The 20,613-nt window shown below is 40.4% G+C and overlaps 1 protein-coding gene across 4 annotated transcripts in view; it reads right to left on the bottom strand.

The window, feature by feature from the left end:
• The window catches only part of zeb2a (zinc finger E-box binding homeobox 2a), an 88,224-nt gene that overhangs the window by 59,465 nt on the left and 8,146 nt on the right, over positions 1 to 20,613 (bottom strand). The gene's annotated exons all lie outside the window — the stretch shown is intronic.

Here is a 20,613-nt window from a genome sequence, read left to right as displayed (position 1 = left end):
ATCTGCAATAAAACTGAAGCTTTTTTCCTCTAAATTTTCACAGAGCAGAAACAAACAAACTCATTCAAAACTGCATTACACACTTTAAAACATTCTAGGAAAAATTGTTCCTCCAAGTGAAGAAGTCGTTGATGGATCGATAAGAGCCAGTCTTTAACTGTCTGGTATTTTATTCACCCTTCCAGAGAAAACCACATTTCAACAGAGCTGATGAAAGTGTTTCGACACCAAAAAGCTCAAAGAGTGCACTCTAAGAAGGAAACTGTTCGCCTGACTTCCCAGAAAAGTCGACACTTTGGCGGCACAAGACCTTCAACCGTGAAAACATGCATCTTCAGAATCTCTGAGGTGGTGGAAGGAGAGCAAAAGTGGGAAGTGTGACAGAAGAAAAGGAAATAAAAGAGTGTGAGGACATGACGGGAAGGTGTGTGTTTAAAGCGTGTGTTCTGAGAAGCAGAAGAAGAAGAAGAAGCAGCAATGCGGCGACGAGGTCAACAAAACCCGTGAAACAGAGTGTCAGCAGATTACAGCAAAGGGAACTCGGCCTGACGGACCAGAGCTCACTGTCGACACTAAAAGAGGAAGCTGTTTTATCTGAGCTGGTTTCTTACCTGCTTTCACACGTCCACCACCAGTAGCAGCAGCACCGGAAACAAAAACAGAAGAAGAAAAAGAAGATTAGTGCGAACAGACAAAGACTTTTATCACAGAATTATAAGACAGAACAGGCGGACTTATTTAGTGTCATCGAAAATACAGACGTAAAAAAAATATCCAGACTATCAGGAATAATATTCAGAATATCAGGACAAACATCCAGAATATCAGAATATAAATCCAGAGTATCACAAATATCAAGAACATTTAGACATGGACGGCCGCACAGTGCCGTGGTGGTTAGTGCTTTTGCCTTGCAGCAAGAAGATCTCCGGTTCAAATCCCGGGGTGGGCCTGGGATCTTTCTGCATGGAGTTTGCATGTTCTCCCTGTGCATGCGTGGGTTTTCTCCGGGTACTCCGGCTTCCTCCCACAGTCCAGAAACATGCTGAGGTTAATTGGTTACTCTAAATTGCCCGTAGGTGTGAATGTGAGTGTGATTGTGTGTCTGTATATGCAGCCCTGTGACAGACTGGTGACCTGTCCAGGGTGTCCCCTGCCTTCACCCGAGTCAGCTGGGATAGACTCCAGCACCCCCCATGACCCTAGTGAGGATAAAGCGGTGTATAGAGGATGGATGGATGGCTATATCTAAGTATTAAATATCTAGAATATCAGGAAAAATATCCAGAATGTCATGATAAATATTCAACATATCATGACAAAAATTCAGAATGTCAAGACCAATATCTAGAATATCATGGCAAACACTTAAAATATTACAGCAAATATTGAGATTATCAAGTCAAATATCCAGAATATCATGACAAATATTCAGAAAATCAGGAAAAATATCCAGAATTTCCTGACCGATATCTAGAATTTCAAGAAAATAATCCAGAATATCAGGACAAATATCGACATTATCAAGTCAATAATCTAGAATATCATGGTAAATACATAGTATGTCAAAATAAAAAATAATCCAGAATATTACAATAAACATTCAGATTATCAAGACAAATATCCAGAATATTTTGACAATTATCTGTAATATCATGGCGAATCCCCAGAACATCTAGAGACATGTCAAATGTCCACGATATTATAACAAACATGCAGAAAACCATGAGAAACATTCCAAGTTATAATGGCAAATATCTAGAATATCATGAGAAATACCCAGAACACGAACAAGAACAAGACGAATACTTAGAATATTAGAATAAGTATCTAGAATAAGTAGAAAAATAAGAAACATTTGAAATACATAGAAATTAGACAAATATCCAGAAGATGTAGAGACCCTGTTTACATCCAGAATGTGTGATTCTCTGATTTAATTGCATTTTATTAAAAGTTGAGTACAAACTGTTAAATTAAGCAAAATATGGAGATGTGGATGTATGTGGATACTGAAGTAAAACTGTAAATTACAAGTATTTTCTGAGTATTTTCTGTGTTTCCGATCCTTTTTGTTCCCCGTTCTAACTGGACATGCAGGAATGAATGTTTAACTCTGTTTGAACCTGCCGACCTGCTTTGTTTCCTGATAGACGTCAGCTACAACACATTTATTTAAATGGCAGCTGTGAGGCTGTAACCAAACTGTAATGGCTGTTTTTGAGCTCTGTGTTTTTGATCTCCAGTCACAAGGTCTCCACTCACAGAGAGGAAGACTCCAAACCATTATTCGGAGAATTTAAAAAAATCACATTTTATTTATTAATCTAACTAGTCTGCATGATGTTGTCGCTACGCTTCCTGCTACACAATGTGATCCACTTTAATTGGTTTAGTTGTACTTCGATAACAGGCCTCAGCGTGTCCAGCGTTACCACCCTGGACCTCCTCCCAGCCTGAAAAGGACTTCTGTCTGAACGTCATTGTACGAGCTGTTCTTTATACAGCACATTTAAAGCAATTTTCCAGTAGAGTAATGAGATTAACTTGACATATTTACAACTTCAAATAATCAGGTTAAGATGTTCAGATCCTACAGTATTACATAAAATACACACTCATTGGACTAATGTAATTATTAAGGTTAAGAAACCAATATTATTTGTTAAACTTTTTTTAAAGTCTCCAAACAGCACCATTTATCACCCAAAAACGGTAAAAACGGAAAGAATCATCAATTAACAGTCCCTAAAACATTCAGCATGGTGAAACACAAGTGAAAAAGACTGAAGACACTGAAGAAATGTAACTATTTATATTCAGAATGACTCTAAAATGCCATAAACTAGCAAAAACAACTGAAAATATTTGTCCAAAATAACATAAACAACAACCAGAAAAAGTTTGAAAGACTCTAAAAATAGTTCATAGTCATTCTCATTTTGTCCAAAATGGTATCTAAAATAAATGAAGGAATATCCAAAATGAATGTAACTGTCACTTTTTCAGTTCAAAATGATAGCTTCTTACTGTAAAATTTTCCAAAAATTGCTCCATACAATAGAAAAAAAATGTTCAAAACAAACTAACAACCTGTTCAAAATCATATAAAATGATACTGACAGTAAAATAAAACCTACTGGATCAATAAAATAAATGTAGCATGGTTAAAAAAAAAAGCAAGTTGTTGGAAGATACATTCAGCATGGTGAAACATCTATTTATTTATTTATTTTATTTTATTAGTTTATTTGAACAGGGACAGTGCACATTAATCAACACTTCTGTAAATGTACCAGTTTTAGCTATAAAGCTAGTTTCCAACTGTAGTCCCTGGGCAGATGAAAATGCCGGCAACAGCATAACAAAATAACAGTAAATAATTCATTAAAATACAATGATAACACCAATACCAGTCACAACATCCACACAGCACAACATCATACAACAAACATCACAATAACATTGATAGATACAGACATAGCAACATCGGCAGCAGGCAAGTAGCACAAAATAAAAGACAATTTAAAACAAATCATGTCTAGCTATGAGTACAAACTTGACTCTCAAGCAACCATGATTTTAGCTTTTTTTTTTTAATTTTCAGTGTCTTTCTACACATGATGAGCAGAGTAGAGAGGAAAAGTCTGTATAGGGTAGAAACAAGTAAATAGTTAAATATGTGTAGTATGTGGAGAATAAATGACCACAAAGACATGCAAACGACAAGGAAACCAAAAAACGAGACATGAAGTGACTAAAACAAGAAACTACATGACAAAAATGAGACACAAAGCAACTGAAAGGAGTACAAATTATTTCCAAGTGACTCAAAAAGACACAAAACAAGAAGAACTAGTCAGTCAACCAAAAAAAGATGGAAAAATAAACACAAAACAACTAAAATGAGACTAAACTGTCCCAAAGAGACATAAAGTGAGCAAAATAAGACATAAAGTAAGAAAAACAAGCATGCAGAATGGCAAAAAGAAGACATAATTGTTCTTAAAGACTTAGAATTAGAACAAACCCAACCAAAAAAAATGACACCAAAGAGACATAGGAGTCCCAAAGACTTGAAGAAACACAACCAAAGACTCCTGGAAAGGAGACAAAACTGTCTCTTGGAGATTGCAGAGGTTGTAAAACTGTAAATAGTTAAATAGTATTTTTACAGTGTTGATAACATTGCAGTAAAAACTGAGGAAACACCAGGAAACTGGAGTTTGCTGACGGCGGACATTAATGTGAAATAAACACCGTGTAACTCAAAGCTCAGCCTCAACATCAGACTACAGATACACATTACAGATTCTGTAATGAGTCACCATCCCTCGTGTTCAACATAATAATTACAATAATTCACAGCACAGTCAGTTTAAATCCGTCAGCTCCATCTTCCTCATAGTTCTCACTCTAGAACCAGAACTACCACCACAGCTGTGGGTCTAGAAGCAGATCTATATCTCCAACTCTAGTTCTAGAATGAGAGTTCAAACTCTAACCAAGGTTATAGAACCAGAACTACAACTCCAAACCTGTTACTAGTAACAGAACTATACCTCTAAACTTGGTTCTAGAATGGGGACTACAAGTCCTACTCTAGAATCACAACTGCCATTCTAATCCGGGTTCTAGAACCAGCAATGTAACCAACTATGGTCCCACAGCCAGCACTGCACTTCTAATCATAGCTCTAGAACCAGAACTACATTTCAAACCCTAGGTCTAGAATGAGAACTACAATTGTAACTCCAAAACCACAACTCCAACTGTAATCCAAGATCTTGAGTCAGTGATACAACTAACTTTGGTTCAAGAGTCAGAACTACACTCCTAGTTGTCGCTCTAGAACCAAAACTTCATCTCTAAACCTGGTTCTAGAGCGAGAACTATGATTCAAACTGTAGAACCAGAACTACAACTGCAATTGTGTGTTTAGAAGCAGATCTACAGCTGTAAAACCAGTTCTAGAATGAGAGTTACAACTGTAACCAAGGTTGTAGAACCACAACTACAACTCCAGACCTGTGACTAGTAGCAGGTTATAAAATAAGGGATTTAACTAACTTTGGTTTTAGAGTCAGAACTACACTTCTAATCAAAACTCTAGAACCAGAACTACATTTCAAACATTGGTACAGAATGAGAACTGCAACTGTAACTCTAGAACCGCAGCAACTCTAATCTAGGTTCTAGAGTCAGTGATATAACTAATGCTGGTTCTAGAGCTGGAACTACACTTCTAATTGTCACTCTAGAACCAGAACTACATCTCTAAACTTGGTTCTAAAACAAGAACTAAAACTATAATCTGGGTCCTAAAGCCAGTCATATAACTAACTTTGGTTCTAGAGCCAGAACAACATTTCTAATGATAACACTAGAACCAGAACTACATTCACACTCTAGGTCTAGAATGAGAACCACAACTTTAACCAAGGGTATAGAACCAGAACTAGAATGCCAATCCTATTCCTAGAAGCAGAGCTACACCTCTAACCCTGGGTCCAGAATGACGACTAGAGCTCAAACTGTAGAACCACAACTACAACTCTAATCCAGGTTCTCAAACCAGGGATATAACTAACTGTGATCCTAAAGCCAGAACTACACTTCTATCACTCTAGAATCAAAACTACATCTCTAAACCTGGTTCTAGAATGAGAACTACATCTAAAATCTGGATTATAATCCACTATCTTCCTTCTCAAACTTCACAGATTTTAAATTAGGATTATGATTGTCACCCTTTCTACTATTTCAGGTTGTTTACACCACACACTACATTCCTGCTCAAGCTGTTCAGCTGCCTTTCTTGAAAAACACCAATGTTTTTATAATGTTTTTATCGATTTTAATCTTATAATAGTAAGATTCTTCTACTTGTTTTATGTGGAAATCTTCTTGGCCCTACAACAGATTCTGATTGTCTGGATGTTCTCGGGGACGCTGGTTTGAGGTTAAACCTTGCCGTGTCCTCTTGAAGGCTCAAACAGTCGATGGACTTGACCGAGGCTGCAGACACATGCAGGTCTGATTGGATTCTCTTCTGCTCTGCTGCACGGATACATGAGTCGGACAGTAATTATTGTCTGCTATCACCGGGATCAATTTGCATTTAACCCAGATTTGGGGGGACCAAAGAGGATTGCGGCGCGTCGAGTCACTGCAAGATGACAGAAACGGGGACACGGGGCCGTCTTATCGGCGTCTTCGCCCCGACGACGGAACAAACGTCTCTGCTGCTTTGGTGCTTTCAGCAGAGCCATAAATCACTGTCCTGCTCAGCCAGCCAGACGCCCGAACAAAAGACGCTCCAGGGACGACGTGAAGATGCCCCCTCCCCGACCCTCCACCACCCTGGGGCAGCCTCTGTCCACTGGGTCACCTAGTTCTGCCCCACAGGGGGGGCTTTCTGTTCCCAGGCTCATTAGGTCTGTGGAGGCGGGGCAGGAGGCCAGGGGAGGGGGCTGGCCTAGTGGGATCATTACTTTCAGGTGAACTGGTTTCCTCGACAACTGCACAGCCTCCCAGTACGTTTAACAGCTACATAACATGTTAGCCTAGCTTAGCACCAAGACTGGAAGCAGACGGAAACTATTACCTTAGTTAAGCGTTAGAACTGAGAACAGAAGAAGAGAGTTAGCCCAGCTTAGCACAAAGACTGTAAGAAGGGGGAAACCATTAGCCTAGCTTAGCACAAAGACTTGAAGCAGGGAAAACTGTTTGCCTCGGTTAGCTAAAAGTTTGGAAACAGAAAAACTGTTGCACAAAGAAGAGAAGCAACAGGAAACACTAAGAATAGATTAGTAGAAAAGCAGGGAGCATGGGGAAACAGTCTATCTTAGGACAAAGACTGTAATTAGGGGGAAACTATTAGCTTAGCATTAGGATGGTAAGCAGGAAAAGCTGTTAGTCTTACTTAGCACAAACACAGGAAGCTTGGGGAAATTTTGCTTACGAGTTGTAACTGGGGGTAACTGTAATTTTAGATTAGCATAAAGACAAGGAGTATGAGGAAATTGTTTGCCTTGCTTGGCATAATGACTGAAAGCAGAAGGAAACTACTACCATAGCTTAGCATAAAGACTGAAAGCAGAAGGAAATGGTTAGACTAGCATGGCATAAAGACTGGAGTCAGGGAAAAAGTGTTAGCCCAACTTAGTACGAACACTCAGAGCTTGGTGAGACTGTTAGCTTAGCACAAACACTAAATACAAGGGGTGACTGTAGGTCTAGCTTAGCACATAGACTGGAAGCAGCAGGAAATCATTAGCCTTCCTTAAGATAAACACTGTAAGCAAAGGGAAATGGTCTAGCTTGGCCCAAAGACCGGGACTCTCTCTGAAAAACAAAAACAATACCAGAACACCTCAGTTTGTACCAAATATAAAGCTACTATGTTTATAGCATGACAACAGAATAAATATGTTTGAATGGTTTGGAAACAGGCCCAACATTGAGCCCTGAGAAACCCCACCAGTAGAGCAACAATGAGTAATCAATTAGTTGTCAACTATTAAATTACTTTGATTATCAGTTTGAGTAAGCTTTGAAAAAAAACAGTCTAAATTCTGTGATTGCAGCTTCTTCAATGTGAATATTTTCTGGTTTATTTCCTCCTCTATGACGGCAAACTGAACATTTTTGGAAACACTGATCCGCATTTTTCACCATTTCACCAAAAAATAATCCACAGTGAAAACAAATGTTAGTTTCAGCCCTGATGGTGGACTCTGAGCTGTCCACAACCCGTTGGCTCTCTGAGGAACCTGAACTGAACATGTGTCATATAAAGATGTGTTTGCAGCGTGCTCTTTTAACCTACATGTTTGACACTGACTGACCGAATTTGGGCATTATCACAGCGAGTTATTGACTGACCCGCTTACCAACGCGTTCCTGTCACATCATCGCTGTGGATCCATGTGTGAACTGATCCAGACTGTAACATGCTTCATCTGTGTCACATCGATCGCTCCCACCGACTCAAAACTGATCACAACATGGACTCACAGAGTGCCGGACAAACGCACAGCGACGGTGAGCACAGAACAGAAAGAACCACTCACATCAATGACCCCTATTGACTGAGGTCCCTTTGAGCGAGGCACAAACAGCCAATGAGCGCGCACAAAGCCAGCCTTTCAAGTTCATCTGGACTGATGTAATAAAATTGACACATGGAGTCGGCTGAATTCTAGGGCGCCTGTTACCTAAACTCTCGTTTCCAAAGCTCTGTCACCTCCCCTCACTGTAAATGAATCAATTACAGAGCAGTATAATCCTGTTAGAGGGGAGATGAATGCATACCTCCCTGCTGGCAGGTGCTGCCAGGCTGAAGGGGCTTATTGGAGCAGCGATATCAAAGCTGGGGTTTTATCTGCCGCATTAAAACCTGCAACCGCAGAGTGCACGCCGCTGTGCTGCTCAGCCTGCACAATGAAACACTATTCCAACTGTCAGAACAAACAGCAAACACATCTCGTTGCAGATCCACAGAAACAAACAGTGAACGCATCATGTTGCAGATCTGCATTACAGTTTCTGTTGCAGCACTGCTGCATTACATGGAAATGTGCTGCAAGTCTGCTGCAATAATTCTGATGCGTTACTCATCAGCATGAAAATCATCTCCTATACTATTCCAATTCTCGTTCTGTACTGTGTAAAATGAGGTCTAGACTACAGTTCAGAACCAGAATTACATTAATAATCCCAGCTCTAGAACCCAAATTACAACTTTAACCCTGGTTTTCGAGCAGGTTCTAGAATCCTGGCTAAAAACCTGAATGACAACTTTAATGGTAAATTTGGAAAAAAAAACTGCACCTAAATTCACTGTTCTAGAACCAGAACTACAACAATAACTCTAGCTCTAGAACTACGACTAATCCTGGTCCTAAAACCAGACCTACAGCTACAGTTGTGTTTCTAGAAGCAGATCTGTATCTCTAATCCTAGTTCTAGAACTCTAGAACCACAACTACAACTCTAATGCGAGTTCTAGAACCAGAACTACATCTCTAAATATGGTTTTAGAATGAGAATTACTATTCGGACTCCAGAACCAGAACTACAACTATTACCTGGATATTGGAAGCAAAACTACAACTCTAATCAAAGTTGTAGAACCAGAATTAGAATGTCAATCCTGTTTCTAGAAGCAGAACTAGACCTTTAATCCTACTTCTACAATGAGAACAACAATTCGAACTGTAGTACCACAACTAAAACTCTAATCTGGGCTCCATAACTAGAGCCATAACCAACAACCAACTGTGCTCCTAGAGCCAGAATTACACTTGGTATGATAAATCTAGAACCTGGAACTACATGTCTAACCCTGGTTCAAGGATGAGAACTCCAACTCAAACAAAAACTACAACTGTAACCAAGGTTACAGAACCAGAACAACAACTCCAGTCCTGTTTGAAGAAGCAGAACTACACCTCTAACCCTGGTTGTAGAATAAGAACTAGAGCTCAAACTGTAGAACAACTACAACTACACAACTACAACTTTAATCTGACTTTTAGAACTTGTGATATAACTGGTTCTTGAGCCAGACCTACACTTCTCACTATAAGTCTAGAACCAGGAACTACATCTCTAAACCCAGTTCAAGGATGAGAACTACAATTTAAACTCAAACCAAAACTACAACTGTAACTAAGGTTGTAGAACCAGAACAACCACTCCAGTCCTGTTTCTGGAAGCCAAACTACACCTCTAATCCTTGTTCTAGAATAAGAACTAGAACTTAAACTACAAAACCACAACTACACAACTACAACTTGAATTCAGATTCTGGAACCAGGACTATAGCTAACTGTGGTTCTAGATCAAGAACTACACTTCTTACCATAAGTCGAGAAGCAGGAACTACATCTCTAACTCTGGTTCTAGAACAAGAACTAGAACTCAAACTCTAGAACCAGAACTGCACCTCTAATCTGGCCTCTAGAACTTCATTTTAGAACGTGAAGTTCACTCTTGACTCTGGGAGAACAAGTAAAATAAACAAACTGCTTGTTCTAGTCTTTGGCTGAATATTTGACATGTTTATTGATCTCAAGCGGAATTCTTCTCTAAGTTCTTCTTGCTGACTCATGTGGAACTCGAACACGTCACAGAACATGAGCTGAGGTCGAGCAGCTCATGACAGCGGAGCTTCATTGTCAGGTACTATTGGTTCTGATGGAGATGCAGAGTGGTGGAGGGGGGGAGGCAGGGGGGAGGCGGGTGGAACCAACAATCCACCTCATTGTTTTGGCGGCGGCGCTACTGGGCGCGCTCAGCTCCGACACATTCACAAGGTCCAACGTGTCTGGCAGCGGCGGCCGACATTCTGAAGCACCTTGTCAGATAACGCCTGAACCGCAGTGAGGGGGGGCTGAACCCAACAATGACAGCCGGGGGGGAGGGGGAGGGATGGCCGACTCCCCCGCCTCCCCCCTCCCTCCCCGCCGTCAGCCCCGACTCACCCAAACCATTGTGCACCCGGGGGGGTTCAGGAGATAAATGGCTGCATGTTAACCACGTTTGACAGGCTGCACAAAAGGGGACACCTCGGGTCCCATGACGCAACCTGTGGCCCCCCCACCCTCACCCGCCTCACCCCCACCCTCACTCATGACTCCCCCCGCCATCCAAACTCAACTCATCCTTCACTTTAACTTCACCACGGCCAGCTGAAACACTGTTGTCACTATCGCCTAATCTGCTGATAACCTCATCAGTAAATCTATTGATCCGTCCCATTTATGAAGTAACAGCAGACTGTGACCTCTGAGCCGATCGATAGATTGGTCTGCTGTTTCTACCTCCGATGCAACATATAACTACTTTTTGTGTAGTTATGTAATTTAATGAGAAATAAATGCACAAAAATATTACATACACTGTAAATCACCTGGCAAATTAAGGTACTTATTTATGATGATGGTTTGTGGAATGTGATGAAACTTCTAGGCCACGCAATGTTTTTTCATTACTTCTCTGCAACTTTTTGAAAGTTCACAAAACTGCTAGACGTCTCATTTTGTCACCGTACAAAGAACCGACAACAGTGAGAACTGTCAGGACTCAACCAGGAGTCCTTCCAACAACATCTGAATTTTAGATAAACATTAAAATATAAAGAAGCAAAAGCTTCAACTTTCAAAGGAAAGTTGGTTCATGAAATTTCAAACCTTGTATGACTTTTAGACGAAGTTGCATTTTTTGGTGTCTATTTTTTAAGAAGACGACAGGATTTGTGTTACTAATAACACAAACCTACGATATCCATTTCTATGTTTTCTGTCTTTTTCAGCAACAACCAACTGCCTGTAGATGTAAAAACACAAAATACTTTTGTGTTTCTAGACCATTTCACTGAATTTTCAGGCTTTAGCAAGATCACAGTAATGAATTAGAACTGTAAGAACTCAACCAGGACTTCTTACAACAACATGGGGATTTTAGATGTTTAAACATTAAGAAACAAAGAATGTAACTTACAAAGGAAAGTCGGTTCTAGAAATTTCAAACTATGAATAAATTTGTGTCCTTTTAGACGGCATCAATGCATTTGTTTGTGTCTACTTTTTTAGAGGACTACAGGATTTGGGTTGCTAATAACACAAACAAACAAACAACAACGACAACAAACAGTAGATATGAAAACACTAGGAATCGATTTTGAAGAAAGACTTTTGTGTTTCTGAATGATGCCACTGTATTTTCCATCTTTGGCGAGATAACGTTAATGATTAACTGTTACAGGTGAGAACTGTGAGGACTCAACAAGACCTCCACATGAATTTTAGATGTTTAAACATTAAAAAACAAAGAGTTTAACTTTTAAGGAAAGTTGGTAACAGAAATGTGAAACTATTTCTGAATAAATTTGTGTCATTTTAGACGACAACAACAACAGACTGCAGATAAAAGAACACAGTTTTGAAGAAAGTTTTTTGTCTTTCTGAATTTTCCATCCTTAGCGCGGGAAGGCTGATGATGATGTGACTCGCTGCCGATGACTTGTGTGTCTGTTGTGAGTCTGACGCTGCGTTTTGTGTGTGTTCAGCTGTGCCAGATAAAAGCAGGAGAGCGAAGCGTCTGCCAGCCTCCGTTCAGAGCGAGGATATTCAGGGCTGGGGGGTTGGTTTGGGGAGGGGGGCGGATTATTCTCCTCTGCTAACCTTTTCAGCTCTGCTGCCTCTTTGATGGCTGACGGGACTCACAAAGGCACCTGCCCCATCCCCGAGTGTCCCCCGCCTCCCCCGCTCTCCTCCCCTGACCTGACCGGCATTCCTGGCCTGCAGGGGGTCCTCCCCATGGCTACCTTTACACGTCCCCCCCCACCCAAACCACAGACTGGTAATCCCACGGCAAACAAGGTTGCGCCGGCTCAGAGGCGACGCACGAGACTTCTCACAGCTGAAAGGTGGACGGAGCTCGTCACCGTGGGAACCGGCACGGGAGGACCAATCGGTGAAATGCATTGTGGGTCTGGTCCAATGGGAGGATGCAAAGATGCAGCTAAGAGGCAATGCGGGTTCTAACCTCTGAACTCTGACTCTTCTTTTCTGTTCTCACACTGACACGTTTGGTCGATGAAAAGAGTTTTCACCTGATGATGAAGTTTTTGTCGAACTTTAAAGTTTCCATAGTTATGAACCGTTGGACGCTCCAGTGATTGGACCCTACACTCTTCAATGAGTGGGTCAAAAACGACCCGTAAAAGAATCAATGTGTTTTAAAGCATTTTTATCATTTTGGCAAAGAATAATCACTAATATTTTCGTTTTAATTACATTTTTGTCCATAAAAGAAAGATTTATTTTTCACTTACTGTATTCTGACGATTGAAAAGAAGAATATTACACAGCACAGCAATAGAAGAATGTCAACGTCCATTTTGTTGACATTTTTCCACTCTTTTTCTCCATCCCTAAGTTTGGGTACTTCATCACCTCTTGTATGACATTATCAGTGATAAAGAGTTTGCAGTAGTAATTATAATTTCTTAAAAGGTCTAAAAGATAACTTAAAAATTTTAATGGAATCATATCAAAAGCATTTTTTTGAAGAATAGCTGGAATATGAAATGATAAAACTTTTCATTGCAAAGATATTGTAAGAAAACGTCCTCATCGGGTATTTTTTTCCACTTCTCCATCTAAGGGTTAAATACTGCAGTCATTATTATTATTGGTTTCAGCCAGGAAATGTTAAATTGAATGCAGTTGTATTTATATCGCACTAATTCAAACTTTGTCATCTCAGGGCACTTCACATTACATATCACAAAGTTGTATTTTATATCATATTTTAAAAACTGGTGAATTCACAACATAAGTGAAAAATGATAATCACATTTGCACATTCCTTGTACAGGGCATTTTCTATTTTCTATTTTTCTTATCAAGTACTTTTATTTACTGCACATTTTTTCTTTTTGTATCTGTATTCGTGATGGTGCAAACTCTACTTTGCCTGGTGTAAGAACCAAATTTCTCCTCTGGGATTAATAAAGTATTTCTATTCTATTATCACATCTGATTTAACTGTAGATCAAAGTGAACCTTCAAAACATCTCCACTGAAAAATACTCCGCAAACTGTAAGAAAGTTTTGTGAATTATTTGAAATCTGAAGTTTAAAAAAATGTACTAATAAAGGAAATGGATTTTTTCATAAAAAAAGGTAAATTATAAAATGAAAATATAAAGTGAAAACACAAAAATACTAATCTAAAAGTAAATTATAAAGTAAATAATAAATATAAATAAATATATAAAGCAATATATATAATATTATATATAAATAGTATTCTAAATATAAATACTAGTATTAATAAACCTGTTAAAAACTAACACATTTTTTACATTTAAAGTGCTATATGTTCATTTTTATATGTTTTTAATTGCATGTTTTTATATTTTCTTTTGTAAAGAACGATCTAACTCCAGGTTCACTGGTTCTGCTGTTATTCAGGTGAAGAAGACCCTGAGCCACAGCTGAAAGCTCTGAGAAGAGACCAGGAAGTTACACAGAGTTCTGGATGTTGTTTCTGAGTGAACGAGCTCGGCCTCAGCGGTGTCGTGGTGGTGGCCATCTCACCGAGGCCACAGAGGTGGAGAAGTTTCCTTCAGACCGGACTCTGGGAGCAGCTCTGACAGGAGTGTCAGCTCCGATACCTCTCACTCTGAGGTCAGTCCAGCAGGACTCCCCCTGAGGCGGCCGGGTCGCACCAAGTAGCGCTGCTTGGCCTCATTACTCTAATTGGTGGATCTGTGACCAGGAAGTGGTGTCCTTTCACGGAGCCCGAGTCCCGGCTGATCTGATCTGGCCTGAGGAGGTTTCACTGAGCGTCCGAGTGGACAGACAATCCTCCTGAACGTTGGAGGTGAAAGGAAGTGAACTCCTCACCGAGACACAAACTCATAGAGACAGACAGGACGGAAAGTTAGTGGACCAAAGACCAAAAAACTTTCCAGCTCTCAGGACAAGCGTCTCTGAGGTCCAGTTTAAAACCAGAGTCAAAGTGAAACTCAGAAATGTGTCATCAACAAACCTCTAAACAACTTTAAAACAGTGAATGAACCCATCGACACGTGGAAGGACGACTGAACTGACTGATCAGAAGACTTGGTGTGAGAACGTTTATACTATTGTTCAAAAGTTTGGGGTCACCCAGACAATTTCATGTTCTCCATGAAAACTCCATGAAAACATGAAAACTGCACAAGGGTTTTCTAATCATCAATGAGCCTTTCAACACCATTAGCTAACACAATGTAGCATTAGAACACAGGAGTGATGGTTGCTGGAAATGTTCCTCTGTACCCCTATGGAGATATTGCATGAAACATTTCCAGCTAGAATAGTCTTTCACCACATTAGCAATGTCTAGCTCAGGGGGATAAGAAGAGAGGCTAATAAGTGGAAGGTCATAGGATCAAGACATTAGCAATGTCTAGACTGGATTTATCATTCATTTAATGTTATCTTCATTGAAAAAAAAACTGCTTTTCCTTCAAAAATAAGGACATTTCTAAGTGACCCCAAACTTTTCAACTGTCGTGTATGCTGGAAGTTCCATTGAGTGTTTCTGCATTTACTGTCCACCTGAGTATGACGGTGATTATCTGAGGTGTTTTTCAGTAGTTTTATGAAGCAGCTCTGGTCCTGTTAGCTGCCTCTGTTTGGCTGTTAGACGTGGATCAGGTCTTCTGGGGATCAGAACCAGTTAGTGTTGGCCAGAGTTGACTGAGAGTTGGTCTACAGTCAACCTGGAGCTACCGAGTGGTTCTGGTGGTCTTTCAGAGTTAAATTAAAATGGGTCAGCATCCCAACCAGGAACGGTCCCAGCTGAGGTGAGCCGGGCTTGGGGTTGGTGGAGGGGGTGTCAGGGGGCGGAGTCATTCAGCCGTATGCCGGCGGTCTGGACACACAGATGTCATGACACCTTAATCCAGCCATCCGTTATTGATTGTTCCATGTGTGTGTGACCTTGCCGCAGGAGCTCAGCCAATCAAACGAACTGTTCCTGTGAGGGAGGGGCCAATGAGAACAAGTGTGACTGCGGCAGGACGAGCAGGTCGGTTCGGTGATGTGACCTCGTCCTGTCGGGTTTAGAACCGCTCACAGCGCTTCAATAAATACATTCAAATAACAGCGGGGGATACCGAGAGTCAAACTGAAGTTTTTAAACAACAGCGAGACGTTTCCAGGACAATAATAAATTGTACAAACTGGACCTAAGTCTTAGAAATTATGTCAAATATAAAGTAAAATCAGTAAAAAAAAAATCTGTGAAACATACAACAAAAGGATGTGAACACTATTCTAGAAAAGTTGTGACAAGGAGCAGAAATTATAATAAAAATAGGGATATAAATACATGACTTTATCGTAATAATAATAATAATAGTATAATGTAAAACTTGCAGAAGCTGTAAGAAATATAAAGGAGTTGTGTTTGAAGTGATCACAGTGAAAGTGATGAACTTTTTCTGTTGCTGCATTGTTTTGTTGCACTGTGCTGATGCAGCTTGTTGCACTATTTTAATGTAGCATATTGTTGCAGCGTGATGTAGCGTGTTAATGCAGCATGTTGATTCAGTGTGTTGTTGCACTGTTTTGTTGCAGCAAGTTGTTGCACCGTGTTGATTCACTGTGTTGTTGCATCCCTTGATACAGCATTCTGATAGCCTAGCCATGCTAAACCCATGTTTCTGACGGCACAAGGGTCTAGGGAAGCTCGACAGGGAGGGAGGCGGGCTAAAAGGTTGTCTATCAAATCCCTCTGCAGCAATTGGGTAAGTATACAACCAATCAACGCAACGAATAGGCTGACGTGGTTCCGAGAGCACCGGTGGATTGTGGCTAAGTCCCATTAGCTTCCCAACCAGCGGAGCCAACTGGTATATTAAGGATTTGCCATATCCCGTCGGCATAAGTCCAAATACGTCTTTCTTCTCAATGAAACACTTCAGTGCCGTCCTTTGTTTATCTTTCAAGTTGAATTTTAGCTTCAAATCTTTAAGGGCTGTGGTCAAAGCCGAGTCCAAAGATAACTGTTTATTGTGCGCCGGTTGTTTCTGTCAAAATCGTCACGCCTCTGTCGTCACTTCGTTACGCCCGCCTTCTGACTCTACACTTCATGGTGATTGGTCCGGCCAGTTTTAGGAGAATCCAGCCTCGAGCCTTATGGAGGGTAACTAGACCCACCCTGGCAGAGAATTAAATTCGTTGCCGTGGGTTGTCTAGCGCGGCTAGGCTAGCATTCTGATGCAGCTTGCTGCATTATTGTGATGTAGTGTGTTGATGCCGTGTGCTGCTTCATCATGTTGTAGCGTGTTGATTCAGTGTGTTGTTGAATTTTTCATTGTGACAAGTTGTGGCGGCAAGCGGATGCAGTGCACTGATGCATTATGTTGTTGCAGCACACTGTTCCATTATTGTGATGTAGCGTGTTTTAGAGTGTTGTTGCATTGTTTGTTGCAGCGTGTTGATGTAGCATGGAGTTTCAGCGTGTTGTTGCATTGTTTTGTTGCATTGTTTTGTTGTGGTGTGTTGATGTAGCATGTAGTTTCAGCGTGTTGTTGCATTGTTTTGTTGCATTGTTTTGTTGCAGCATGTTCATGTAGCATGTAGTTTCAGCGTGTTGTTGCACTGTTTTGTTGCATTGTTTTGTTGCGGTGTGTTGATGCAGTGAGGAGCTGCTCGCACTCTTTGCTGTGACGTACCTCAGCTCTGACCTTGGTGAATCCTGTTTAGGCTAACGGCGACAAAATGTCACCGGGCGGCTCTGAGCTCACTCATGAAGAAAATGTGCACATGGCAACATGGGGGGGTTGGTGGGGGGGCAATAATACACGCATGTCAGTCACCTTGAAACATCACAAACACCGGAGGAGTTTTACACCAACACCATTCCACTGCACAGATGCATGATGGGAGGCGTAGGAGACTTGTGAGGAGTTTTTGTTGTTGGCGGCACAGAGACGAGCTTTGTGTGAAGAGAAGAAGAAGAAGAGTGCAGTAATGTGTGCCCCCTCCCTCAGTGACAGATGTTATCAGAGGAATAAAGCTGTGGAGGAGGCTGACACACACACAGGTTGGGGGGGTGTTATGGTTTAATGCACAAGAGCTTAAAGGGGCGGGGCGGGGGGTCGGGGGTGTTTAACAAATCTATAGCCGTACAGACAAACACAACACACAAGTCAACAAGTCAACGTCTGCAGCTTCATCGTCCACCTGCTCAGAGTCTCACTTCAACGCGTTCTCCAGAAAAACTGTCTGAAACGCAAACTGAAGAGAGAAAACCACAGAGACAACCAGGAAAATAAACACAGCTTTCAGAATCAACAACAGAAATCTGTGATATTTCACAAACAATCTCAAAAACTCTAGTCTAGAAAAAACATCAGTTCTTTCACTTTCAGTTTGTATTCTAGAAATTATCTCAAATCCACCAGTCAGAAACCAAACAATCTCAACGTCAAAAAAAACAAGAAAACAAACTAAACTTACATAAATGTCTCAAAACTAACATAAAATTTATTAAAATCTCACATGACTGAAAATCAAGGAAACTAAAAAATCTCCAAATCTCTTGTCTAGAAAAAAATTCTTCATCCAAACGTCAGCTTTCAGTTTGTATTTGAGAAATTATCTCAGATCCACCAATCAGAAACCAAAATCTTCAGCTTGCCCAACAGTCTTGAAATCTCTAAAACCAAATAAAACCAAATAAAAACAGGAAAATACATTTCTTCCTGATTTTAGAACAGAAAACTGTAAATTTTCACAATCTCAACAAATCTAAAAAATTCCACATGCCACAAAATCTATAAAACCAACAAAACTTGCTTTAAAAAAGCCTGAAGACTAAACTAAAATCAATAAAACATCAAATGACTAAAATCAAGGAATCTCCAAATCGCTAGTTTAGACTAAAAAAAAATCTTGATCCAAACATCAGCTTTCAGTAATTTCACTTTCAGTCTATATTTGAGAAATGATCTCAAATCCACCAATCAGAAACCAAAATCAGAAAAAAGTGGCCCAATAATCTTGAAAAAAAAATCTGACACATCGGGCATACATCAACAAACAAAACATTCAAACCACCAGAGTCCAGAAAATTAATCTGAAATTTACTACTTTGGTAAAGAATTTCTAGAATTCAAAACAATCTCAAATTTTAACAAATGCATTTCAATAAAACCATGAAATGAATCAAGAAAACAGGCAGAAGTCTGTAAAAATAAAAATCCCTAAATCTGTAAATGACACAAATGAAACTGGGTCCTAAATGATGCCATCGCCGGCCATGTGACTGTGATGTCACCGCTGTGTTTTATGGGTTGGGGGGGTGAGGGGGTGTTTTGTGCGTTAACTTCCTGTTAATAAAATGTGTCTCTTCTGCTGCAGCTTCATCTGCTGCACGTCTCTGAACAATGGGCCCCTTCTTCCCATAGCGGGGCCCCGACTCCTCCTCCGCTGTCCAACCAGAGGTGTTTGGTGAAGTAAATCTGCCTAAATCCTGGAGGGGGGGGTGCAGCACTGGTGTGGGGGTGAAGGTGAATAAAGATAATCTGCTTTACTTCACAATAAAAGCACTCTGGGAGGGCGGGGGCACCGAAATTAGGAATTCATATCACATGCTGCATTTTAAACTTGATTCCTGACCTGTTAAGAAGCAGCTGAGCTCCGGCACAAAGCTGCCCGGCAGTACAGCAGAGGCAGCGGTAGGGGCCCCCGGGGGCCACCAGGGGCCCCCTATGGGCCCATCATAGAACAACAGCACAGGAACAAAACTTGTTACAGCTTCGCACAAACAAATCCACGTATTCAACATTCACACAGGTTCACTTCTAAACACCTGAAACGTTCCAGAGTTCAGTCAGACTGAAGGGCCCCGAAGCAAACACAGAAATCTGGGAACTGACACCACAAAAACAATAAAAAAGATGCTAAAAACTGGTCAAGAAAACTGCTACCATCTAGAAAAACCTCAAAACCACAAGATTCAGTTAAAAAAATTAACATTTAATCTAGTGATGGGACACGATTAACCAGTTGCGCTTCAGTGTACCGCCCGCGGTACACTTTGAGATCTGCATAAGCATTTCCTTAAATGTCTGAAGCTGCAAACGCGATTATACAAACACTATACACCAATGGAAAGCTTAGATCTAAACCACTTTCAGATGTGATTACTACAGCGGGTAATATAAACACATTTGTCCGACAAACAACGAATATCCATCCATCCGTTCTCTATACACGGCTTCAACGCACACAGCGCGACTCACATTTGCGGGTTCATTATTACACACAGATGAAAATATTCCACAAAAAACGGCCATAATCCAACCTTGGACATCCAGACGACACAAGCCAGTAAAATATTTTGTCCAAAACATGTCTTGAAGACGGTATATAATCCACGAATAGGTCGTTTTCAAGGAAATGCACCTCGCGTTGCGCGTCCAATATTCCCTGTATTTCTCGTCATATTTTTATTTACAAATAAAATATTAGCGATTTTTTGTACTGAAAATGGCTGCAATTGACTGCAGCTTATAGGGCTATAAAAATGTATCAAATTACTTCGAGGCTTTGTAATTAATTAATCGCACTTTTGTCAAATAGTAACATTTGACATAATGAGCAAAGTTTTTCAATTCAAAGAAATTTTGGTTAACAACTGAATCAAAGAATTGACATATATGTAAACTTAAACAACAAAAATGTTTGTTTGTTTCATTTCTATTTATCTGCATTTCTCATCTCACTACTACATTCACAGATTACTGCAAACTCAAAGTCCAATTATAGCGATTATATTCAACATTTTAAGACTTTAAGTAAACTCAAGCACTTCAAATGTCTTCTAAAGTGGTCTATTGTGGGATAGCTTAACCATTAGCTAGTACCAGGACTGTCATAGCTAACATTAGCTCTGGTGCTAACCGCAACATATTTTGCATTGAGGTGATACCGTCAGCTTGAAGTGATCAGAAAACTCTTTGTTGCACAATTTGCACACAACCAAGCTGCCATCAGGAAGATATTAAAAAGAAAACTTTCCACTTAAAAACCTCAA

This window comes from Acanthochromis polyacanthus, chromosome 14, assembly GCF_021347895.1.
Source record: "Acanthochromis polyacanthus isolate Apoly-LR-REF ecotype Palm Island chromosome 14, KAUST_Apoly_ChrSc, whole genome shotgun sequence".
Taxonomy (NCBI): domain Eukaryota; kingdom Metazoa; phylum Chordata; class Actinopteri; family Pomacentridae; genus Acanthochromis; species Acanthochromis polyacanthus.
This window is presented reverse-complemented; position numbering and strand designations above follow the sequence as displayed.